Raw genomic sequence first — 13,288 nt, 5'->3', positions numbered from 1 at the left:
GTACTAGGAAATTTGTAACGGCAGAAGAGTTGCTAACAAAACCAAAGATGTTTCTGAGAACAGCTGTGGTGGATTCTGGGTGTGAAAAGCCTGTCAAACTGAATTTAAAATTCGGAATCTTTGGTTAAGCCAAGTTGGACTAAGCGAACAGTGACTTGCTCGCAGCACATAGGGGGACTGTGTCCAAGGAAGCCTCTTTAACCCCTGAAGGTGCAGTGATATCCAGTTGCTGGAAACCTATCCTAGTTGATTTCAGTCTTAAAGCATGTCTTATAAGAAGGGGACTTCAAGTTAACAGCTACAAGTAAGAAAATGGTAGAGCTCCACCTCTTGGAGTGTGTTAATGAGAATACAGTGAATCCATCACCTGGATGTTGGGGCCTAAGTTACACAAGAGAGCTTAGTGGTCTCCTTTATTACAAAAATCCTGTGCGTGTCTCCAAGTCTCTTCAGAAACCAGAACTGTTACCTACCTTGTAATCTCCTCCCTGACACCTTCTCCCTTCCCCTCCACCCCCAGTGTAAGCAAGTACCACATGTAGGGCTAGTGGTGATCTGGCCAAATACATTCTAATTACATATGGGCAATTTCAGTTTAAGTTTACCCTCAGCATGCGTCGACTGTCATGAATAGAAAGCACAGCAGAGATAAGAGCCGTAGAGGACGGAATCAATATGTGCTTAAATCTTCTCTGGTTCTGAGATGCCCAAAACCTGCCCCTTTGTTGGTATAAAAGATACATATGAGTGAGAGCGTGTGCGTGCACATGCGTGTTTGCATTTGGAGTTTCTCCTCCTCTGCACCTGACATTAAATATTTATTTGTTACACCAGCATTAGCTGGTACGACACTTGAAATTCTTACAAATAGCGTGTTCACTTCCAATGTAAAATCTCTTCATTTTTCAGCTTCTCAAATCCCAGACTCCGCCATGTGTATGTCCATTTCATTTCTTTCGGTGAATTGCCTGTTTACTGCTTGCAGTACAGACCAGGAGCCTTCAGGTTTGAATTCTCTGGCTTTAATTAACGTGTGATGATCTGTTAATGTTAATATGGTGTGGTTCTTAAAGCTCATACTATGCCAGGCCTATTGGGGATTGCTGGTTTTTTTTCTTCTTCTAATGAATTGTGATTTTTTTTTTTCCCCCCCTCCAATTGAGTGGGCTTACAGTCATTTTTAACACTAAATGGCATGTCTCACTTGCTCAGTGGTTTCACCCTGTTAAAGCTTTGTGTGTTTCCCTGGTCATTTTAATGCCACCAGCTCAGCTGTTCCTTTGAAGTGCTGCTGATTAGTCTGAAAAGAAATTTGGGAGGGAATGCAGAAAGGGTAGAAAAGAAAACTAAAACTACTTAAGCAAATGAGCACCTTTCAAGTTCGTGATGGATTAAGGCTAGTTCCCACAGGTGGGGGCCCAGGTAAAGCTCACAGGTGTACAACGTCTTATACATGTTGATGGATGAGTGGAATTTATAGCTGACTTGCAGTATGCACATTAAACTCCTGTTTGCTCATATTTCCCCTTTCGTACATCAGTGTGTACTCTCATGAGAGACAGCTAGCGTCACGGTGGCCTCTTGCTCAGCTAGAAGCTGAGTATTCCTGGGTGAGCTTTGTCCTGCTTGAAAAATAAGGATTGCTTGCAGAGAAATGGTTAAGCCAGGTACAAGGATAAGCATTTTTTGTAAAGTCAGCACAAATGGAACTCACTGATACTGAGTCTTCTTACCAAATGCCTGCTCTTTTGGAAACAGATAAGCATCATGTTGTTATTTTTATGTTAGCTAGATTTCATAAGGAAAGAGGGGTTTGTGTCATTTCTGCCTGACTTCTCCTTTCCCCTCTCCCTCATAAACAGTTGGCCAATTTTAACCAAACTGAACAAATTATGGTATTTCGATGACACTAAGCTCCTGTAGGTTTTCTGAAAGTGATAAGTTGGAGAGAAGGTCCTGGCTGTACGTGCAGTAGTAACGCTCCAGGTATGACATCTTTCATGTTACGATTTTTCATAGAAATAACGACTATATTTTCAAGCTCAACAAGTAGTCAAAGAGCAAATCAAACGTTAGGACTTACCAGTAAAAGACTGCAGAGCAATATAAGAAGGGGGAAAAAAAAAAGGCATTGTGCCGCAATCCATTATTGGTTCTTTCTCCGGGTGCTGTCACCCGCTCCGTGAGAAAGACGTAGAAAAGCAGCATTAGGAATCATTGTGTGGAAGCCATTCACACTTTTTATGACCAACTGTGTAGGCTGGAGATTATCTTCCTAGAAAAGATAGAGCTAAGAGGGGATATGGTGGAAGTCAGTGAAGTGTCATGGAGGAGTGAGTCGAGGCTTACAGTTCAGCGTCTCTTTTTGTGCAAGAAGTAGGGGAAATTGAAGTAATGCTGTGGAAGAAGGTAGAGTCAAAGCAAAATATAAACGAATGTTCTTCAGCATATACCTGAGCTGTGGAACTCCTTGCTGCAGGCTCTGAAAAGTTTACAGGGTTTCAGCTTAACTTGACACGGATTCATGGAAGAGGAAAATCTCTTGAAGGCTATTTAGTGCTTATTAACATTCTCTGCCTCAAAAAGTCTTTGAGTTGTCATTTGGTGCAGGGCAGCAGGCTGGAGCACCTCTCCTATGAGGACAGGCTGAGAGAGTTGGGCTTGTTCAGCCTGGAGAAGAGAAGGCTCCAGGGAGACCTTATAGCACCTTCCAGTACCTGAAGGGGCTGACAAGGAAGCTGGGGGGGGCTTTTTGCAAGGGCCTGTAGTGACAGGACAAGGGGTAACGGGTTTAAATTGAAAGTGGGGAGGTTTAGGTTAGATATCAGGCAGAAGTTCTTCCCGGAGAGGGTGGTGAGGCACTGGGCCAGGTTGCCCAGAGAAGCTGTGGATGCCCCATCCCTGGAAGTGTTCAAGGCCAGGCTGGATGAGGCTTGGAGCAACCTGGTCTAGTGGAAGGTGTCCCTGCCCACGACAGGGGGTTTGGAACTAGATGGTCTTTAAGGTCCCTTCCAACCCAAACCACTCTGTGATTCTGTGTTCCTGCACTCTTGCCTAAGCATCAGCCTTTGGTTCCTGCTTCCCGGCTAGCCGTAGGATATTAGCTGGGATATACAGGCCCTTTTCCCTAAGCCTGGGTGGCTGTTCTTACTTGGAACCACGGTCTGGGTAGGGGAGAGATGTCCTGTTTGGCCATGCCAAAGGAAAGGCAGAGCCGTGTAGTCCTTACCTGTATGGCTTATCTGGCCAACAAGTACATGGCTGTGGCCAGTCAGTACACCCGCGGTTCAGATCAGCCCCAGCGCCTTCTCCCCGTTGTTCGGCCAGCAGATACGGAAGGGGACACAGCGAGAAGGCTGGGATGAAGCCTGAAGGAGACAATTTGCGGGTTTGGATGTAGGCAAAAGCAGTGAGCTACGCGTGCAGGAGGCAGACAGGAGTGGAATGAATAGAAGGTGGGATACGTGTTTGTAGGTAAGGAACAAAGGATAGGGTTTGTGTGCGATGAATTGTTGTTTCAGTTGCAGGCTGTCTTTAGATTTTTAGCATGAGACGCAGAAAACTGCTACAGAAAGAGTACGGTTAAAACTGGAAATTACAAAGCGCTTCTAAGAGGTACTGTCTCGTGGAAATATCATGACTTGGGCGGAAGGATTTGTATTCGGGTTTGTGACTTCTGTTTTTCGGCTGCGTGTTCTTGATTGCAGTTAACAGACCTACAGGCATTTTCTAAATGCCGTAGTGTTTCTTAAACTTCAGTACCTGGCAGCAGAAGAGAAGCCATTTCCTTCGCAGGCATCGCCTCCCGTAAATACCAGATAGTCGCTTTACGTGCTGAGCAGTTGCTGAACTCGGGGCACATCCAGAGTTTTATTTTCCTGTATTAATCAAGGAAAAATGTATGTGCCTTTTTAGTAGATGTTTTCCTTTACAAGATGCCGTAATTGGTGTTTCGCTGGCAGAGTGTTTAAACTCTGCAGCCGGTGGGAAGCAGCCACCACCTCTGTCTCGTGGCCAGCTGTGCAAGTTGCTATGGGAACTCGGTGGGGACTATCTGCAGATTGCTGCTCCGGGGACCACACCTGGCTGATTTGCATTCCATTTAAGTTGGGGAAAAATTCAAAAGAAGAAAAGAGGAGTGTAGGCTAGCCGGTAGGCAGGCGAAAAAAAGGGCTTGTCGTTTTGAGACTGTCGCATTGGATGGAAAAGCTGCTCGCGTTCAGGGTTCTTACAGACCCGTGCCGGGTCCTGCGTCTTGTAGCTGTTTTCGTGCATTTTGCCAGTGTTGTGAGGCTCGTTGGGAATGTAATGTCACGGGGGATTTTTTTTTTATTTTTTTTTTTATTTTGTATTACTGCCTCTAACTTAGTTAAATCCCGGAGAATTTGTTAACTTCCTCTGCCTTTTTAATGAGGAATCTGTAATGGTGAGGGATCGGGAAGGCGGCGTGGAATACGGGTCATGCTTTTAAAACGGCATGTTAGTTCAACTCGGCGCGATATTAAAATGTCAGTGCTGTCGTGAAACGGTGCTGGAGAGCTTAGCTTGAATTTTTTTTTTTTTCCCCCCCCCCTCTGAATACCGAATTGCTGCTCTTTCGGTGGTGACTGTGACTCCCTAAGAAGGCTGCGGAACAATTTTCATTCAGCAGCAGTGGTCAGCTGGCAGCACTCGGGCTGTTTGCGGCTGGAATTTTGTGGGTGATGCTGATCTGGTACCTGAGTGCTTTGCTGCTTTCTTGCTTGCTCATTCTCCCCACATCGGTTTGCCTTTTTGACCAAGTCTGGACAAAAGCGATTAAAGCAGCGCCGTGTGCCGCAGTGCTCTTTGCGCCGTTTCTTGCACTGGGCTGACAAACTGCCTTGGTACCGTTCTGCAGGAATGTCTCGCAGGAGCATGGGAAGTGTTCTCAGAACAGCAGGCTTAGAAGCTTTCAGAATTCTGAGATCACCCCCTCAGTACTTTTAAAATTTCTTTTGTTTTTTAAATATATGTGTATGTAAACATATGTAATATATATGGTTTTTATACGAAATACATGAATTATGTATAAATATATAAAAAGTATATCAGTTTATGTATAAAACATATAAATTTCATATATAATTATACTTAAAAATCCCAATTCTGAGGCTTAATGGGTGGTTGTCTACCTGTAAACGTTTTCAGTTCTAATCTATTCTGATGTCACCAGAGCCTTGGTCTCCCTTGAAGATTCAGCCTGTTGTGATGCTGTGGGCCAACATAAAGGCTTTTTACATAGGTGCATCAGACATTTATAAGGTGTACTTTTTGTTTATTTGCTGTATTTTGGTCTACTATGATATTTCAGGGTTACTAGTAGTTATTTTTAAATTCTTCTGTGAACAGTTCCTTGAATTTGGGGTTTAGCACTCTAAGCCAGGAGTATGCTAAACTACTTACTGGTATAATGGTAGCTTTCACTCTGCTGCTCCTTCTGTTAGCTTCTTGTCAACACTCCCCATTTTCTTTACTTTGAAAACCTTGTAGTTCTAATGCCTTCTTCCTCAACACGTCTGACGAAAATAAGCGATGACATAGTTCAGACTTACCATGTAGGAATCACATTTCCATTTTTGAGCATGGAAATGGTGTGTGCGAGTGAGGAGATGAGGAATCAAAAAGAGTATTCTCAAGAGTGGAATTGGAGGGGTATGTGCATATGTAGGTACACTAATTGATGCGAGTTGTCAGCATTAGGGCTGAGAGTCTGTGTCCCAAAGAGGAAATACATAGTTGCTGTGAAATTTGAATTTCTTCTATTTGTCACATAAGTCACGTGATAGAGTTCAGAACATGTATATGTAACATATGAGTGGAATTAAGGTGTAGACAATTAAAGTTTTAAGGTAACGCTGCTGCTGAAACAGTCTTGCCCAGCTTGCTCCTGCCTCCTTGCTGCCTTTGTGCTTCAACAGGGTAAACATTTCTCCCCTCGGATTAAGAAGCAGACCTGGGTTCGGACTTTCTCCTTGCGCTTGGACTAGTTTTAAGACCGATCGGTTCTCCTGTGTAGCTGTTCTATACGTGGCAGTACAGCAGTGGGGATGAGCAGGGCTGCAGCTACTGGCCCCCCTGCTGCCTTTTTGCTGACTCAGCATCCATAGACCTAGCACTGACCAGCATTTGTTTAGGGTCCTGAATTAAATGTCCTATTTTCAATTTTTGGGTTCTGTGTGAAAATAGTGCGATACGCATATATGAAACTCGGGTTTTATTGAGGGATTGGCAACTAAGCATTAGAGTATGCTGGGTATCACTTAATTTCTTTTTGGTTTTTGTTAGGCCTTTTGACCTAATTTTTTCAGTTGATTTCTTTTGCCCTTTAGTTTGCAACTGGATCGTGAATTTCTTTGGAGAGGTTTCTGTGTCTGTCAACCTAGCGCTCCCAGTCAAGCTCGGTTACAGGGAATGGGGCGGCGCGGGAGAGTTTACCTCTGCTTGTGTTTGCTGGAGAAATAAACAGGACGTTCCTGTCCTCAGTGGTGTGTGTCCGCGGGCCTGCAAACAGACGTGTCTTCCCAGCAAATCCCCTCGAACACAGCCACGGGGGGCAGCCGGACTGCGCGCGCTCTCGCGTCGCTGCTAGTAAGCCCCTTCTTGTGGTTATTTCCTGGAAAAGCTAATCGATGCCCTTTCTGCTTTAGCACAGCGAGGCTGCTAAAACGGGCAACGCTGTGCCCGTGGACATTTCCTGGAAAAGCTGATGTAGGTGATGCTTCATATGTGTAGTTATGCTGTGGTTTTCACTTTCTACTCTTCCTAAATTACCGTAAATTAAAACCCCAGGTGCCCAGGAACTTTGTAATTCTATTTTTTTCTGACTGATAGCCAGTCCAGTGTTACGTTAGCTCTGACCATCCAAAATGATAGAGACTTGGATAGGTGTGCCGATGCATGGAATCGGTGTCTGCAGCGTGAATAACTCTGTTTCTTTCTTCAGATCTTGCATCTGGCAATTTTTTTGTTCAATTTGTAACATACAGAGCAGCTTGTCTGGAATTTGGCCTTTTCCTCTTTGAGATCAAATAATTTAAGCTTCAGAAAGAAGCATTCTCATGACACGTCTTGTGGTTCCTACAGGTGTTAATAGTGTCTGGATCAGTGTGCTGAGGGCATTAAAGCAATATCCTTCTTCAGCTCTGAGATAGTTATTAAGGAAGAGAGAGCAAAAGCAGTTTCTGCAAAGGATGGTGGGAACAGCAGGGCAACTTCCATTCATACCATGAACCGTAGAGGTTTTGCATGTGCCTTTTTCTAGTAATTTGTCCAACACGAATGCTAACTAGAGCTAAATACTGTCTCTGCTCTTGATCTTGATGTATCCAGTTAGCTCCAGCAGGCATCATCATAAACAGAAATCCATGACTTTGATTTATGTATTTTGAGAATGACCTCTAGTGTATTTAATGACGAGTGGCGTGGATACCTTGGGAATCAAATTGAAATGAATTGCACGGTTAAGTCATACACTGAATTTGTCTATTCTTTGTAGAGTCCCTATTCATCAGGCTAGCCCAGTAATTACTACTTTGTCAAAGCAGAGAACAGCATGTTTGCATAAGACATTATGTTCTGATTTACAGGTGGGTTTAAAAATAATGGTTTTAAGTTCTGAGGGCCTATCCCTGTAATGTGGGTGGACAAGAGGAGGCAAATCTAATGCTTTTGGAATGTACATATGAAGATTCCTAAATGTAATAGGTCGTGCTAAACAAATGCTAAAACAATCACTGCCGTTCAGTATTTGAGCTTGGCATGAGTAGCCTTTATACATTGTCAGATGAACTGTGTTGTGATTTACCCTTTAGAGAATATTCATTTTACTCAGATACTTGGTATTTTTAATCTGTATAGCAATAACAGCATAAATATTGCTAATTTCAATTTATCTTCATCACTTGGAGTTTTGGTAGCATGAGTTGCGTTTACCCTTTCCATTCCAATGTGTGTGCAAGTTCAGTAGCCACTGCGTGTGTGGAAGATGTGTTCCTTATGCAAATGTCATCCCAGCATGCGACTGTAAGAGATGACCGCTTTAGGTCCAGAGGATACATGAGCCATGGGCTGGTGTTCCCCACCAGGAGAAGTTTGGGGTCACCCCACTCATGCTGGCTGGTGCCTGCAGTGCTCCAGGTTCTCCAACTGCCTTAAGCTGCTGAGTCCCAGCAAAACTTGCAAGCTTTCAAGGTGGTGGTGTGGGGCTTTTTTGTTTGGTTTGCAGTATTTTTGTTGGGTTTGTTTGTTTGTTTGTTTGCTTCAGTCCTGCTGTTATGCAGATCCGTGCCCTTAGATTGCTTCTTTATTTCTGGTTGTGATAAATTTTGAGGTTTGCTGATCATGTTCTTCAGCCCTCCCTTGTGTTTTCTTCATGTAACTTCACATCGGTCTTCGTTTCAGTCTCTCCACTTTGTATCCTTCAGTACTCTTTTAAAAAGCAATGTGAGACATGCAAATCTTGTCAGAGTAATAAAATATGAGGGGTTTACTAACAAAGCAACATATATCTGCTGCAGGTGTTCAATACTTGTCACTGTGCAGTGTTTCAGATTTGACGAAGTGGTCGCTTTAAAGGAAGATGAGACCTGCATATGTGTGGATAAAAACTCAAACAGGTGTCTCCCTTAAAATATTTACATTTTAAACGGTCTTTGTGGTTTTTTGGTGTTTTGTTTTTTTTTTTAATATATCCTGCTTAACTTTGGATACTCCTTTTCACGTGCAAGTTTATTAGAGCAGTGAATATGTAATGGTATAGAACCTTACCTCACATGTGGTAGAACCAAGTTTATTAGAGCAATGAATATGCAATGGTATAGAACCTTACCTCACCTGTGGTGGAACCAAAGCATGACTTACTTTCTATGCCACCTTCTAGTTAAACTGCAAGGAGGTGAGTGCCCTCCTGCCCATGCTAAGAAGTGCTACTGTGCAACAGGTCTATGGCAGGTGCACAGATTTGTTTTCAGATGTGTGGGACTTTGGGCTGGTTTTTTTGAATTAGGTTCCTGGAGTCTGCTTATGATGTAGTATTTGGGGCATGGAGATAAATGAATAAATGAAAGGTTTCAGCCATTATGAGCTGGCAATGAAAACCTTGGAAACAATGTGAGTGAAACGTGAGTGCTTAAACTGGGAGATGTGAAGACCTAACGTTTGCTACTCTTTGGAATATTCCATGCTTTCCAAGTAAGTGTTATGACGGTTTCATGGATCAAAGTTGTGGTTTTGAACAACAAGGGTTGACTGCACTGAAATCATATCCTTGGCTTTTGAAAAGAAACCACTCAACAGAATGAAAGAACACTTCTATGTAAATATAATACGGATCCTTTCTTATGTGCTATGGCTTGTAGGCAGTAAGGGGAGGGCAAAACTGTTCAGATGATGTGCCAGAATGCTAGAATTAGCCGTGAGTTTCAAATGAGGCTCAGTTTGCTTCTGAAAGCTCTAATGCTGTAACTTTTTAATTAAGGGTATTTATTATATTTTCTCTCCTCCCCCGCCTCCTGCCACTCCCCCCCTGCTTTTTTCCCCATCCTCATATGGTGGTACTGTACTCTGAGTTTATCACAACCACAGTTTGCTTACTATAAAAAAGTGACTTACGCCATCATAGTTGCTACCTTCTGTGGACAAAAATAAGTGACACTTAAACCAAACTCACAAACAACCCCCCTTTATATTAATGTGTCAGGTGCTTATGAGTATCTGCTGTCCTGCACTGATAAGACGAATTAGCATTCCTTTTAGCAGTCTGCATGCTTAATTGTCTTCAGAAAAGGTACACGAAAGAATTTTGACAGACGTTTTGTGCGGTGGAAAGTTTGAAAAGATAGTTACAATCTGAGTTTGTGAGAGAGAAGTAAAATTAGATGTAGACTAAAATTCCAATTCGTAGCAATTGCGTAATGACCAGTAATTCTAAACCAGGCCAATTTTATTTGACTTTTCCAGACAATTGCTCTTCGGCTTTCAGAGCAAACTTAGCAATTTTCAGATAAAATCAATTTTGTTATCCCAAGGCAAAGGTGGTGGCTAAAATTAGAGTTTAGTTTGCAGCCCTAACTCTGCACAGGCTGCCGTCTGTCTGTCCATAAGTACTCCGAGAGGATTGTGCCAACTTTAATAACAGTTGTTTTTGTTGAAGTACGTGATTTTTTTCTAATTTTTTTTTAATAGCACATTGGAGTTCTGTTTGAAATTTTTATTAAGTTTCATTTAGCTTGAAGAATGGAGACTTGGAGGTGTCTTGAGTTAAAATGTAGTAGCTCTGTGTAATGTCAGTTTAGGGCTAGCTGTACCTGGGTCTCGGCTGGCACGGCATAGAGAAAGCAGCCTTGCCTCGAGTGTTGTCAGTGTTCACTGACATTGTGCTTAGTCATCCACTATCTTCAAAGCTTTGGTGACCAGTCTTCTTCAGTGATTCTTCATGAAGTGTACTAGACACCCATATGCTGCTGCAGGCAGTACGCTAATATGTTACGTTTAATCCCGTATTTCCTTTCCATGTATCATTCCAAGTACACTGTTCAAGATGGAAATAATGAATTTTTGGCTTATTGGGTGATCTTGCCATGGTATATCAGAAAGCATGCCCACAAAGTTTACAAAGGTCATGCTTGTCACAGAGCTGGCTAGTGGCAGAAATTGCCTGGCTGCCATTGAGGGCATGTAGTAAATGAAGTTTTCCTGATATATGGGTACATACCTATATAAAGATGAAGATTCTTTTCCCTCACAAGGGTGTTGAGTAGAATAATGCAGATAATAATTTTGCCCTTTAACCCTTTAATTCTGCCTCATTAATATTGTTTAAAGATAAAAAAAAGAGACCAGCCATCTGAAGATTTAAGCATCCTTTCCCCCTAGTTTGTAACAACTTCCATTGTCTTTAACACTTATTTACAATAGATGACATTGAATAATAATTTTGCGGAGCAGACAGTCAGTCGATTAGTCATACTAAATGAAAAAAAAAAAAACCCAAAACCAGGAGGAGAAATAAAAGAGAAGAACCTGAAGGATGTCTAACCAAGAGTTGCACTAACCTGCAGTGGAAAATGAGATTCCCTTTCAAAACAGTAACATATTAAAGTATCAAGTATCATCATCAGAACTGAGTAAATAAAGGGACACACTGATGGGACAAACAGCAAAACAAAAGCATTCATTTGCAACGGGAAGGTATGGAAGATACATAAAAAGGGAGAAGATGAAGAGAGGGGTAGAAAGAGTCTCTTGGAGCGTTATCCAGAGACTCTGCAGTGTTAGAACGAAGAAACAATAGGGTTTTTTTGCCACCAATTAAGAACTTCCATAAAAGGGAAGATAACTGTCAAAGAATGAACTTGTTACTGGAAGAACAGTATCTTCTCTCCTCTCTCCTCTTACTTGAAAAGCCAAGGTATCAGGTTTTATTTCAATTAGCAGGTTAGTTAAGTTACAGTTCAAATGAATATTTGTGTGGGTATTGTTGTTTGTAAGGCAGATTGGTTGGCCCGGTCGGGAATGGGTAGAAAGCTGCTGCCTTGTTCTTGTTAGCTGTCAGCACGGCGTTGACAGTATGGACAATGGGTCGCACCGCGGTACCACCAGCACACTTGCCAACACCGCTGCAGGTACACCCTTCCCTGGCCTTTATTTGCTGTTGGCTCGCTGTGTTGTTTGACCCAAGTCATCCATCACTGCCCACGTGCCTGCTTTTAACGGTCACTTCCTGCAGTCGTGCGCCTTTGATGCTGCACCTGTGTTCAACCAGCTCAGTGCAGGCTCTCATGTGATGAAGGGTCCTAAAGATAACACTGCTGTCCTCTTACTGTGCTATGGGCTGCCTCAGCTCTGCTGCTGCTTAAACTGGCACTTGCTTTGAGAAGTGCTCGGCTTGTTAGACTATTTGTGTCCAGACTTCTTCCGATGAAACAAACAGATGACCTCCCAGTGCACTCCGAAAGCATGTATGGAAGAGTGAAGTTTACTGAAGGTCTGCGAACCATGTAGGTGGGCATCAGAGGTCTCAATGGGACACATGAATGAGTAGAAAACCAAGCTGGAAACAAGGTACTAGGAAATTATTAGATGATCTTTAAGGTCCCTTCCAACCCAAACCATACCACGATTCCATGCAGACCTACTCAGTAGTTGCAGTTGTTTCCATGCAGTTGGGAGCACCTTCCCGTCTTTCAACCTTTTTCAAGTGTAGATCACTCATGTTAAATATATAGCAGGGAACATCTTGTGTTAAGTAGAGATATGAACCTGAACAGAAGAAGAGGTCAAGCGTGGAAATAAATTCCAGTCAGTACTAGATGATTGAGAAGTCCCTTTTCTCTTGCTCCCTCTTGTTTGGAGAGGCTGGGCTTGAATTCACTTCAGAAATGAGGAGAAGAAAAGCAAGCTAGCTTTTTGGAAAGAAAAAAGAAAGAAAATACCAACTTACTCTTTAAATTCACATTAACACCGGGAGTTGGGTGGCTCAACCCTGTCATCACCTGCATCATCACATTATCTTTTCCTGCTCAGAACAGGAAATACTAAATGTTGTGATGTCCACATGACATTTGAATTTTATATAAATGCTCTTGCTATTTAGGAAACTATACTTGAGTGGTAAACAAACTATTTGCACTCCATTATTCTAGCCTCGTAGTTGGTGAGTACACTTCTGTGGACCACTTTTGGAAAAGAAGATCGATTCTTCCAGAGACCAAAGCCTCTTCCCAATTCTCCCACCCTTCAGTGTACACTCTGTGGTCACAGGGGCAAGCGTGTTCTGGTTATCATTGAGTGGTTCAGAGATGCAACCCGGGTGTGAAGTGTTCCTTTCAAAACCCGTAGCTCCACAGTAAGCTTTGTTTAGCTATATTGTGTATGCTTGTGGAAGGGATTAGCAATAGATTGTTGTGTTTTCTTGGAAGTCATTGGAAAGCAACAGGCTAAATCTATTTTGATTTCACTCGGGATAGATTAGTGGGTGTCAAATGTTACACAATACTTGACATACCCACTGGTGTTAAGTTGGCTGTGGCAAAGGGATTACCCCATAATGAATCGCCAAGCCCTTTAGCCATTTACAGGGAATGGTGCCACTTCCTTGCCCAGGTGGTGCTCTCTTCCTGCCCTGGACCTTCTTATGACAGTTCATGTTCGGATGTGGAAAACTCCACGCAGATGTGCAAGCACTGGTTTGACAGCTTTGTGTTCGGCTTCTACCTTGCTAATTGTTTTTGTGGGATTATTTGGATTGTGTAGAAAGCTTTTGCCAAAT

This window comes from Eurypyga helias, unplaced genomic scaffold (assembly GCF_000690775.1).
Source record: "Eurypyga helias isolate BGI_N326 unplaced genomic scaffold, ASM69077v1 scaffold4710, whole genome shotgun sequence".
Taxonomy (NCBI): domain Eukaryota; kingdom Metazoa; phylum Chordata; class Aves; order Eurypygiformes; family Eurypygidae; genus Eurypyga; species Eurypyga helias.
The sequence above is the reverse complement of the archived record's forward strand: the minus strand, read 5'-3'. Positions refer to the sequence as shown.